Here is an 11,327-nt window from a genome sequence, read left to right as displayed (position 1 = left end):
ATAGAGCCCTTAGTGGCTATTTTGTTGTCCAGGTCTTCTGTTAACTTAATAGTGCTGCACCAGCATATTAGGTAAAATGATGCCCTGGACAACATATTTAAATTAGGGGTGAGCGGGTTCGGTTTTACTCGGATCTTTTTATTGGCTATCGCCGAACACGTGTTTTGGATAGTGAATGAAATCGAGCCGAAATTATGGTAAAGTGGCGATAAGAACCGAGTAAAACCGAACCCGCTCACCCCTAATTTAAATATGTTTTAGTGTTAGGTCTTACTGTAATAAATCAGATTCTTTACATTACTATAACCACCCATTGCAAAAACCAATAAATCCTGAGTTGTTCAGATGGGATGTGGTCAATTGACCATCGGCTGGGATACCGTCTGCCGGGATCCCAGCCAGCTGGAGATGCCAACGCCCGGAATCCTGATCAGCTGGAGATGCCGATGCCAGAATGCCGACAGCCGGCATCCTGAACTTAAGTACAGTGCAGCCGGGTAGCTGTTAGCCGTGCGGGGGGGAGGGGGATAGGTTTAGGCACCCCATGGGGGGCTTAGGTTTAGGATGTGGGAGGGGGGAGGTTAGGGATAGGCTACAGACAGAGGGGATTAGAGTTAGGCACCATCGGGGCAGGTTAGGCACCCCCCCCCGGTGAGGGTTAGGTTTAGTGTGCGGGAAGGGGGGGGTTAGGGTTAGACATCACCAAGGGGAGGTTAGGGTTAGGCACCCCCCCGGGGAGATTAGGGTTAGATACCCCAAGGGAAGGTTATGGGGGAGAGGGCGAGGGTTAGGGTACTAATCAGCCGTAGTCAGGATTCTGAACAGTGGGCTTCCGGCGTCAGGATTCTTACCGGAGTCTTTTCAGCTGCCGGCATATAATACCCAACACGTTCAGATATACTGTAGGTGAATGTATTTCTGGTTATTGTGCTGATTATTGTGCTGTTGGCTTTGAGTATTCCTGTGCTGTAAATTCTGTTGAGATACAGGGGAATGTACTGTATGTAGCGTACTATGCTGAAAAACAGCATTGCAGTCGGCACTTTAGTCGGATTTTTACTTGTACCATCAGGAGGGTGCGAGAAGAAATCCTTTAGTCGGCTAACTGCGCAGTCAATTGAATAGCTCTGGAAAACCCTTCCTGGCGCTATTCACTTTGCACTGAATTGAATTGCCCCATGAGTTAAGTCACAGACTCAACTATAGTTGTCAAAAGTGCAGCACTTCGATGTTGGCCCATATGATCTCTAAACGTCAGTGTGCTCCATGAAATACGTTACCTATGCAGCCACAGTATAAACCTGCAGGAACAAGGATTTATAAGCAAATGTTCCTAAGCCCACTGCATTTGCACCTCCTCATTTTCATTGACAGGAGTTTAACTCCGTGGGCTCAATGGCTGTCATCCCTATTGTATGAGGTGGTACAGTGTACAATATGCAGTGTTTTCTGATATGTCTCTTTCTGTACCCTCTGTTGCATGCAGGACTAAAAATTGTCTATTACTAAACACAAGACAGGTCCTCTTCTGTCTGTCTCATTCATCCATAGTCAGAGTCACTATTGGCTGGATGCTGTCTGCGTGGCTGCTCTTTGTCCCAAATATCAGCAGTGTTCCTGTTTCTATAATATTCATATTGCTTGGCATTTAAAGTCACTTTTGTTTTGATCCAAATAACACAAACATGTCCAAATGATACCTGCCTAGCTGCTTTAAATAATATTGCATTGAAATAATGCAATAACTGATCAGTAAATTACATGGGGAAGAGTACTATAGGTAAACATCTTGTCATTCAGTATATGCTGGGCAAATACAGTAATTCTCTATAGGTCCCTCATGTTACTGTACTTGGTCTGATTGCATTTATACTAGGGGTGAGCGGGTTCGGATTTCTGAAATCCGAACCCCCCCGAGCCCCCCCGATCCGAGTCCGATCCGAGTCAGGCTCGACTTTTCCCGCCTGACTCGGATCTGACATCGAGGCAAAACGTCATCATCCCGCCTTCCGAGTCTCGCGGGTTTTGGATCCTATATAAGGTACCCGCGTCGGCGCCATTTTCTCACTCGGCTGTGGACAGTGAAGAGGGAGGGTGGGAGTTAGTGCTGTGTAGTGTAGTGTAGTGTAGTGCTGCTGTTGTCCACTACTTCAAAGTCCATAGGGGCTGGCTGTGTTGTGCTGTGCTGCTGTTGTTAATAGGGGCTGTGTCCACTACTTCAAAGTCCATAGGGGCTGGCTGGACTGTGTTGTGCAGTCAGTTCTCCATAGGGGCTGTGTCCACTCCAAAGTCCTGTGCAGTGTCCCAGTCCTAAAGGGGTGCTGTAGTGTTGTCCAGGGGGTGCTCTGTCCATCAGGGGTGCTCCCCCCAAGTGCTAAAAAAATAATATATTTTCTGTGTTTGTGAATTGTGTGCGCAGTAGCCGCACGTGCATCAACAAAGTAGTGCCAAGCGTGCGCCTGTGTCATAAGTAAAGGGCCGGCTGGCTTGACCGTTAAAGGGTGCTGTAACCCCCGAAAGTACACTCCAGTCCAAACCAAAAAAAAATTATTTTCTGTGTTTGTGAATTGTGTGCGCAGTAGCCGCACGTGCATCAACAAAGTAGTGCCAAGCGTGCGCCTGTGTCATAAGTAAAGGGCCGGCTGGCTTGATCGTTAAGGGTGCTGTAACCCCCGAAAGTACACTCCAGTCCAAACCAAAAAAAAAATTATTTTCTGTGTTTGTGAATTGTGTGCGCAGTAGCCGCACGTGCATCAACAAAGTAGTGCCAAACGTGCGCCTGTGTCATAAGTAAAGGGCCGGCTGGCTTGACCGTTAAGGGTGCTGTAACCCCCGAAAGTACACTCCAGTCCAAACCAAAAAAAAAATTATTTTCTGTGTTTGTGAATTGTGTGCGCAGTAGCCGCACGTGCATCAACAAAGTAGTGCCAAGCGTGCGCCTGTGTCATAAGTAAAGGGCCGGCTGGCTTGACCGTTAAGGGTGCTGTAACCCCCGAAAGTACACTCCAGTCCAAACCTAAAAAAAAATTATTTTCTGTGCTTGTGAATTGTGTGCGCAGTAGCCGCACGTGCATCAACAAAGTAGTGCCAAGCGTGCGCCTGTGTCATAAGTAAAGGGCCGGCTGGCTTGACCGTTAAAGGGTGCTGTAACCCCCGAAAGTACACTCCAGTCCAAACCAAAAAAAAATTATTTTCTGTGTTTGTGAATTGTGTGCGCAGTAGCCGCACGTGCATCAACAAAGTAGTGCCAAGCGTGCGCCTGTGTCATAAGTAAAGGGCCGGCTGGCTTGACCGTTAAAGGGTGCTGTAACCCCCGAAAGTACACTCCAGTCCAAACCAAAAAAAAATTATTTTCTGTGTTTGTGAATTGTGTGCGCAGTAGCCGCACGTGCATCAACAAAGTAGTGCCAAGCGTGCGCCTGTGTCATAAGTAAAGGGCCGGCTGGCTTGACCGTTAAAGGGTGCTGTAACCCCCAAAGTACACTCCAGTCCAAACCAAAAAAAAATTATTTTCTGTGTTTGTGAATTGTGTGCGCAGTAGCCGCACGTGCATCAACAAAGTAGTGCCAAGAGTGCGCCTGTGTCATAAGTAAAGGGCCGGCTGGCTTGACCGTTAAAGGGTGCTGTAACCCACAAAGTACACTCCAGTCCAAACCAAAAAAAAAATTATTTTCTGTGTTTAGCCGCACGTATATATCAAATCGATATAACATAAATGGAGGACCAAACTTTCTCCGATAAAAATAAAATAGAGAAAGATCAAGAACCACTTCCTCCTAGTGCTGAAGCTGCTGCCACTAGTCATGACATAGACGATAACATGCCATCAACGTCGTCTGCCAAGGCCGATGCCCAATGTCATAGTAGAGGGCACATACAATCCCAAATGGCAAAGTTCAGGAAAATGACCTTGAAAAAGACATTTAAATCAGCTGAAGAGAAACGTAAACTTGCCAATATGCCATTTACGACACGGAGTGGCAAGGAACGGCTAAGGTCGATCCCTAGTATGTTCATGACTAGTGGTTCAGCTTCACATGACGATGGAAGCCCTCCTCCCACTAAAAAAATCAAAAGAGTTAAGCTGGCAAAAGCACAGCGAAGAACTGTGCTTTCTAAGAAGATATCACAAATCCCCAAGGAGAGTCCAAGTGTGGTGGTGGTTGCGATGCCTGACCTTCCCAGCACTGGACGGGAAGAGGTGGCTCTTTCCACCATTTGCACGCCCCCTGCAAGTGCTGAAAGGAGCACCCACAGTCCACTTGCTGATATGCAAATTGAAGATGTCACTGTTGAAGTACAACAGGATGAGGATACTGGTGTAGCTGGCGCTGAGGAGGAAGTTGGCGAGGAGGATTCTGATGGTGATGTGGTTTGTTTAAATCAGGCTCCGGGGGAGACAGTTGTTGTCCGTGGGATGAAAAAGCCCATCACGGTCATGCCTGGGCAGAAGACCAAACATTCCACCTCTTTGGTCTGGCAATATTTCTATCCAAATCCGGACAACAACTGTCTTGCCATATGTACCATATGTAAAGGTGAAATAAGTAGGGGTAGGGACGTCAACCACCTAGGAACATCCTCCCTTATACGGCACCTGCAGCGCGTTCATAAAAAGTTACTGTCAAGTTCAGAAACTTTGGCTCAGACCGTAAGCAGTCCAGGGACACCTAAATCCCGTTGTCCTGTTGTATCCAAGCGCCTGCAAACCACACCGTCAACTCCCTCCTCGTCAATTTCCTCCTTAGTCAGGATCGGAAGTAGTCCTGCAGGCCATATCACTGGCATGACTGACTCTCCTATCCGGGATTCCTCCGGAGGATCCTGCATTGCTACGCCTACTGCTGCCGCTGCTGCTGTTGCTGCTGCTGCTGGGAGTCGTTCATCATCCCAGAGAGGAAGTAGGAACACCACTACTTTTACTAAACAATTGACCCTCCAACAGTCCTTAGCGAGGAGGATGAAGTACGACAGCAGTCATCCTGAAGCAAAACGTATAACTGAGGCCTTGACTGCTATGTTGGTGTTAGACGTGCGTCCGGTATCCGCCATTAGTGCAGTGGGATTTAGACAATTGATGGAGGTAGTGTGTCCCCGGTTCCAAATCCCGTCTAGATTCCACTTCACTAGGCAGGCGATACCGAGACTGTACAGAAACGTCAGAAAAAGTGTCCTCAGTGTCCTGAAAAATGCCGTTGTACACAATGTCCACTTAACCACGGACATGTGGACAAGTGGAACAGGGCAGACTAAGGACTATATGACTGTGACAGCCCACTGGGTAGATGTATCACCTTACGCAGCAACAGCAGCAGCGTCACCAGTAGCAGCATCTCAGAAACGCCAGCTCGTTACAAGGCAGGCTACGCTGTGTATCACCGGTTTCAGTAAGAGGCACACCGCCGACAACCTCTGAGGGAAATCATCGCCCAGTGGCTTACCCCACTTAGACTCTCCTGGGGATTTGTGATATCTGACAACGCCACCAATATTGTGCGGGCATTACATCTGGGCAAATTCCAGCACGTCCCATGTTTTGCTCACACAATAAACTTGGTGGTGCAGAATTTTCTGAAAAGCGACAGGGGTGTGCAGGAGACGCTTTGGGTGGCCCGAAAAATTTCTGGCCACTTTCGCCATTCAGCGACTGCGTGCCGAAGACTGGAGCGCCAGCAAACACTCTTGAACCTGCCCCGCCATCACCTGAAGCAAGAGGTTGTGACGCGGTGGAACTCAACCCTCTATATGCTTCAGAGGATGGAGGAGCAGCAAAAGGCCATACAAGCCTATACATCCACCTATGACATAGGCAAAGGAGGGGGTATGCACCTGACTCAAGCGCAGTGGAGAATGATTTCCGTGTTGTGCAAGGTTCTCCAGCCCTTCGAACTTGCCACACGTGAAGTCAGTTCAGACACAGCCAGCTTGAGTCAGGTCATTCCCCTCATCAGGCTTTTGCAGAAGCAGCTGGAGAAAGTGAAGGAGGAGCTAAGACGGAGCGATTCCGCTCGGCATGTGGGACTTGTGGATGAAGCCCTTCATTCGCTTTGCCAGGATTCCAGGGTGGTCAATCTGTTGAAATCAGACCACTACATTTTGGCCACCGTGCTTGATCCTAGGTTTAAAGCCTATGTGGTGTCTCTCTTTCTGGCCGACACAAGCCTGCAGAGGTGCAAAGACCTGCTGGTGAACACACTGTCAGCTGAAGCGGAACGTGACACGTCAATGGCTCCTTCTTCATTTTCTCCCGCAACTGGGGCTGCCAGGAAAAAACTTAGGTATCCTAAGCAACCCGCTGGCGGTGATGCAGGGCAGGCAGGACCAAGTTTGGACATCTGGTCCGGACTGAAGGACCTGGCAACAATTTCTGACATGTCTACTGTCACTGCATATGATACTGTCACCATTGACAGAATGGTGGAGGATTACATCGGTGACAGCATCCAAGTAGGCATGTCAGACAGTCCATACCTGTACTGGCAGGAAAAAGAGGCAATTTGGAGGCCCCTGTACAAGCTGGCTCTATTTTACCTGAGTTGCCCCCCCTCCAGTGTGTACTCCGAAAGAGTGTTTAGTGCAGCCGGGAACCTTGTCAGCGAAAGGCGTAGGAGGTTGCTTCCACAGAATGTGGAGAAGATGATGTTCATCAAAATGAATTATCAGCTCTTCCAGGGAGACCAGCCTCCAGAAGGTACAGAGGGACCTGTGGTGGTGGATTCAAGTGGGGACGAGTTAATACTTTGTGAGGATGAGGATGTACACACTGAAGAGGGTGAGGAATCGGTGGATGAGGAGGATGAGGATGACATCTTGCCTCCGTAGAGCCAGTTTGTGCAGGGACACATTAATTGCCAGCTTGTTTTGTGGGGGCCCAAACGAACCAATCATTTCAGCCACAGTTGTGTGGCAGACCCTGGCGCTGAAATGATTGATTTGTTAAAGTGTGCATGTCCTGTTTATACAACATAAGGGTGGGTGGGAGGGCCCAAGGACAATTCCATCTTGCACTTCTTTTTTTTCTTTGCATTATGTACAGTTTGGGGCCTAGTTTTTCTAACTGCCATCCTGTCTGCCACTGCAGTGTCACTCCTAGATGGGTCACGTGTTTGTGCCGCCCACTCGTGTCGCTTAGCATAGTCATCCAGCTACCTCGGTGCAACCTTTTGGACATGAAAACACTATTGTGAGGTGTGAGGTGTTCAGAATAGACTGGAAATGAGTGGAAATTAAGGTTATTGAGGTTAATAATAGCATAGGAGCAGAGAAACCAACAAATTCTGTGATTTTAGCTGTTTTTATGCTTTTTAAAAAAAAAATACAGATCCAAAACACAAAACCCAGAACCCAAAACACGGAAGGGTGGTTTTGGCAAAACCAATCCAGATCCAAAACACGAAGAAAGATCCAGATCCAAAACCAAAACACAAAACACGAAAAGTGGCCGGTGCACACCCCTAATTTATACTGCATACAGTACATACCGAATTATGTGTTTTTGTTCTTTTGTTCATTGATGAAAATTGAGACCATTATTACTACCTGCAATGTTGGTTCTTGTGGTAAAGGTCACCACTAACACACCAAGCATTATTACTAAAATGTGCAAAAGGGATAGTAGGAAGCATTTACTCTATATCTGTGATGCTATACATGGACCAGAAACGTGTGATGTTTCATATCAAAGACATTTAAATCTCAGAGGTTTTCCTCAGCCTGAACATCTTGTACTTCTACATTCCAGCTCTTATTAGCCTAATTCAGCTTGCTGGATAGGATGCAATAGAGGCTTTTGATATCTGAGCGAGTTTAAGGGAGATATTTCATTTTGGGCCAGTTATCTGCTGTGTATTTTCCTCTGCAGCAGGCTGGTGTGTGGGAATGATAGGATATACTGTATATATAAAGAGAGAGAGAGAGAGAATGCATTAGAGGAAAACAGGAAGGAGGGGGAAGACATGGGAAAAATTAATAATGTTGCTGCAGTTATTTATATTAGTGGTCGTGAATTTCTGCTCTGTATCCATTCCCTGTTAGAGATACTATTAAATAACTGAAATGTCAACTTCCATTTTAAGATCTTGTACTAGACAATAATGGAACTTGCTTTGACATTATATAGAATCACACAGCTTATTTTAGAGTCACTAATGAAGCATAATGAACCTACTAATTTCTAGTCTATGGCTATGTTTATGTGCAAGGATGTCCCCATACAATGCATATAATTATGGATATGATAGTAACAATATGTGGTTTGGTGTGGCTTCACTGCTGGCATTAATTTCTAGGGGATCCTTTGGGTATAATGTTAAAATGTTTCATGTAATTTACCACTTCATCTTGGGTTTCAAATTAACAGTTCCACTACTAGTTAAATCCATGGTTTAGTGAATATTATATTATGGACTATTTTGGCTCTGTATTATTATATGTTTCCACTTAAATAAGAAAGTGTAATCTTTCTAGTTATGTAATTGTCAACTATTATCTGTACCACCTTTTGCTGTCAGTTGTCAGGTGTAAACTGTTGGTTAAGACAGAGCCTTTGTCTTACATCATTCTAGTGCAAGTCAAAAGTGTGAGTGACAGGCTGTATGTATGGCAAATTCTCAGAAAGATACATGACCACATCTGACAAATTTGCTACATCAGACAGAAAGATTGTGAGAAGTAACAGCTGCCTCTTGTAATTAATTATGGTATAAAAGGTTTCCCGATATTTTGGATCTCTCCCCATTTGCATTCTATCCTTTCTAACATTCCAATTCTTGGAATCTAGATAGAGAGTGTTGCCATCATATAAAGGGATGCTGTAGTGTAATGATGTCATGCACTTTGGGAGCTTACCTATCATCTCTGAAGTGCAAGGCTGCTCCCAGCACCATTCCCTCCCCTTGCACTGCCACATACACCAGACAGGGCCGTAACTAGGGTAGTGCGACAGTGCCATGGCACAGGGCATCGCGGGGCAGGGGGCGCTGTTTGGGCCTGTCAGTTTTCTTGTTCATTATCATTCTCACTTGTAGCTTCCTCTTCTTTTATACCCAGAATCTCCTGGCCTCCCCTATCTCTTCCCTGGCCCTTCCCCATGAGCCCATGGCCCTTTTTCAGCTGCACTATCTTATGTCCCTATTTAAAAAATGAAGGGGGGGGGGGGCGCCAATGCTCTCTCTGGCACGAGGCACCAAAAAGTCTAGTTACGACTCTGACACCAGACCTCAAAATTCATTGAGCTATCAAACAAATTATTGACTTCATGATTGAGTTTTTAATTCCAGTTGAACCAATGCAGTTTGTGCTTGGGAATTTATTTTAAAGTCATGCAGAGTGTGAAAGTGCTGTTTTGTTAATAAATGGGGGATAGATCTGTACCATTTTCAACTGAAAGTTTCCCACTGTATAATTAAATGAAGAATGCCATAAGACAATTGTGTTTTTATACTTAAATAGTGAAGTAGGCTGTTTTTATAATTACCCCTTTTCAGTAGAGCTGAGCGGGTCCGGTTCTCAAAGAACCGGACGCACCCGAACTTCCAGATCCGAGGAGAGAACCGAGCTAGGCTCGGGTTCTCCCGCGTGATTCGGATCTCAAAACGAGGCAAAATGGCATCCTCCTGGTGTCGGATTGTCGCAGGTTTTAGATTCTATGAAGGTCCCGGTGATCTACGCCATTTTCACTCCGGGTGTGGATGGTGAGCTGAACAGACATGTTGCTGTCACTGTCTGTGTCAGTGTATTGACCAACTTGTCCTGTTGGGGTCTGGGGCTGAAGGCTGCTGCTGTGTTGTCCTTAAAGGGGCTGGGGCTGCAGTATATAAAGGGGGGCTTCAGTGGGTGCTGCAACTGCTGTGTCACTTGCCCTGTCAATCAAGGGGCTGCTGCTGTGTTATTATATTATACATAGGGGCAGCTGTTATTATCTTGTCCATCAAGTAGCTAGGGCTGCAGTCCAAAAAGGGGTGCTGTGTTGTCCAGAGGGTGGGGGGGTGCTCTTCCCCAGTGTAAAACAAAATAAAAGTGATTTTTTTTTTGTGCGTTAGCAACTTAGCTGTGCTATTATTGTTTGGTGACACTGCCGGCCAGACCGCAGTTTATCATCCACGTAATTGTGACTCTGCAGGTGGTCTGTCCGCACTCGGCAGGGGTGGTTTGTTGTCCATCAAAAAGGGGTGCTGTCTGTGTTGTTCATCAAAGGGCTGCTGCCTCATTCAGGGGTGCTCTTCCCCAGTGTGAAAAAATAAAAGTGAAATTAAATTAATATCAATATCAATCCGCAAAAAAAAAAAAAAATTGTGTGTGCGTTAGCAACTTAGCTGTGCTATTATTGTTTGGTGACACTGCCGACCAGACCACAGTTTATTGTCCATGTATTGTGACACTATAAGTCGTAGCGCAGTATGTTATTCTTATTCATAAATAATTAATCTTGTGACACTAAGTGGTAGTGCAGTGTGTTATTCTTATTCATAAATAATCTTGTGACACTGTAACAATAGCACAGTGTGTTATTCTTTTCTTATTCATAAAAAATCTTGTGACACTGTAGGTCATTGATACCACAGTGTAATATTTAAAATTGGCACAAATTGATGTGTGTGCTGTACCCCACTTTATTTGTGTTTGTTGATATGGAGAACGATCAGTTGAGACTTGAGAGGAAAGCAGGACACACATACTAGTGCTGGAGCTGCTGCCAGTGCCACCAGTCATGATGATACTAGACCATCTACATCATCCACTAATGCCGATGCCCAAGGGCTTACAGGGCTTAAGTCAGGGCATCTAAAATCAAGAACCAATCTTTTACAGTGGTAAAGAAGAAAACATGAATGGGAAAGTTAGCTGCAGAAAGACATAAAATTGGCAATATGCCAGTTTCACCACATGAAGTGGCAAGGAAATTATGATTGGTGGTTCTGCCTCTTATGATGATGTAAGCAAAAGTGCTGACATAGAAATCGAGGATGCTTCTGTGGAAGTGCACCAGGATGAGCAGGATATTTGTGTAGCTGACGCTAATGAGGATGTTGATGATGAGGTATGTGATGATGAGGATGTTGTTTGTGTAAATTAGGCACCAGTGGATGAAACAGTTGTTGCCCATGATAAGGAAAAGCCCATTGTGTTGACTCATCTGCATCACCAGTGTTTTTTTTTGGGAAAATTTAGTTTTTTCTTGGCAGATGCACTTGCTGGAGAAATTGAAGGAGAAGCCACTGCTGCATCATGTGCCACTTGAGCTGACAATTTGCTTATAACAGTTCTTTGCATCTCTTAAGATCTGTGTCCGTTGGGAAGAAAGACACAACGTCTTCATCCCTTCTGGG

Source organism: Taudactylus pleione, unplaced genomic scaffold, assembly GCF_031769625.1.
Source record: "Taudactylus pleione unplaced genomic scaffold, aTauple2 ptg000086l, whole genome shotgun sequence".
NCBI lineage: Eukaryota > Metazoa > Chordata > Amphibia > Anura > Myobatrachidae > Taudactylus > Taudactylus pleione.
Note: the sequence above shows the minus strand (reverse complement) of the source record.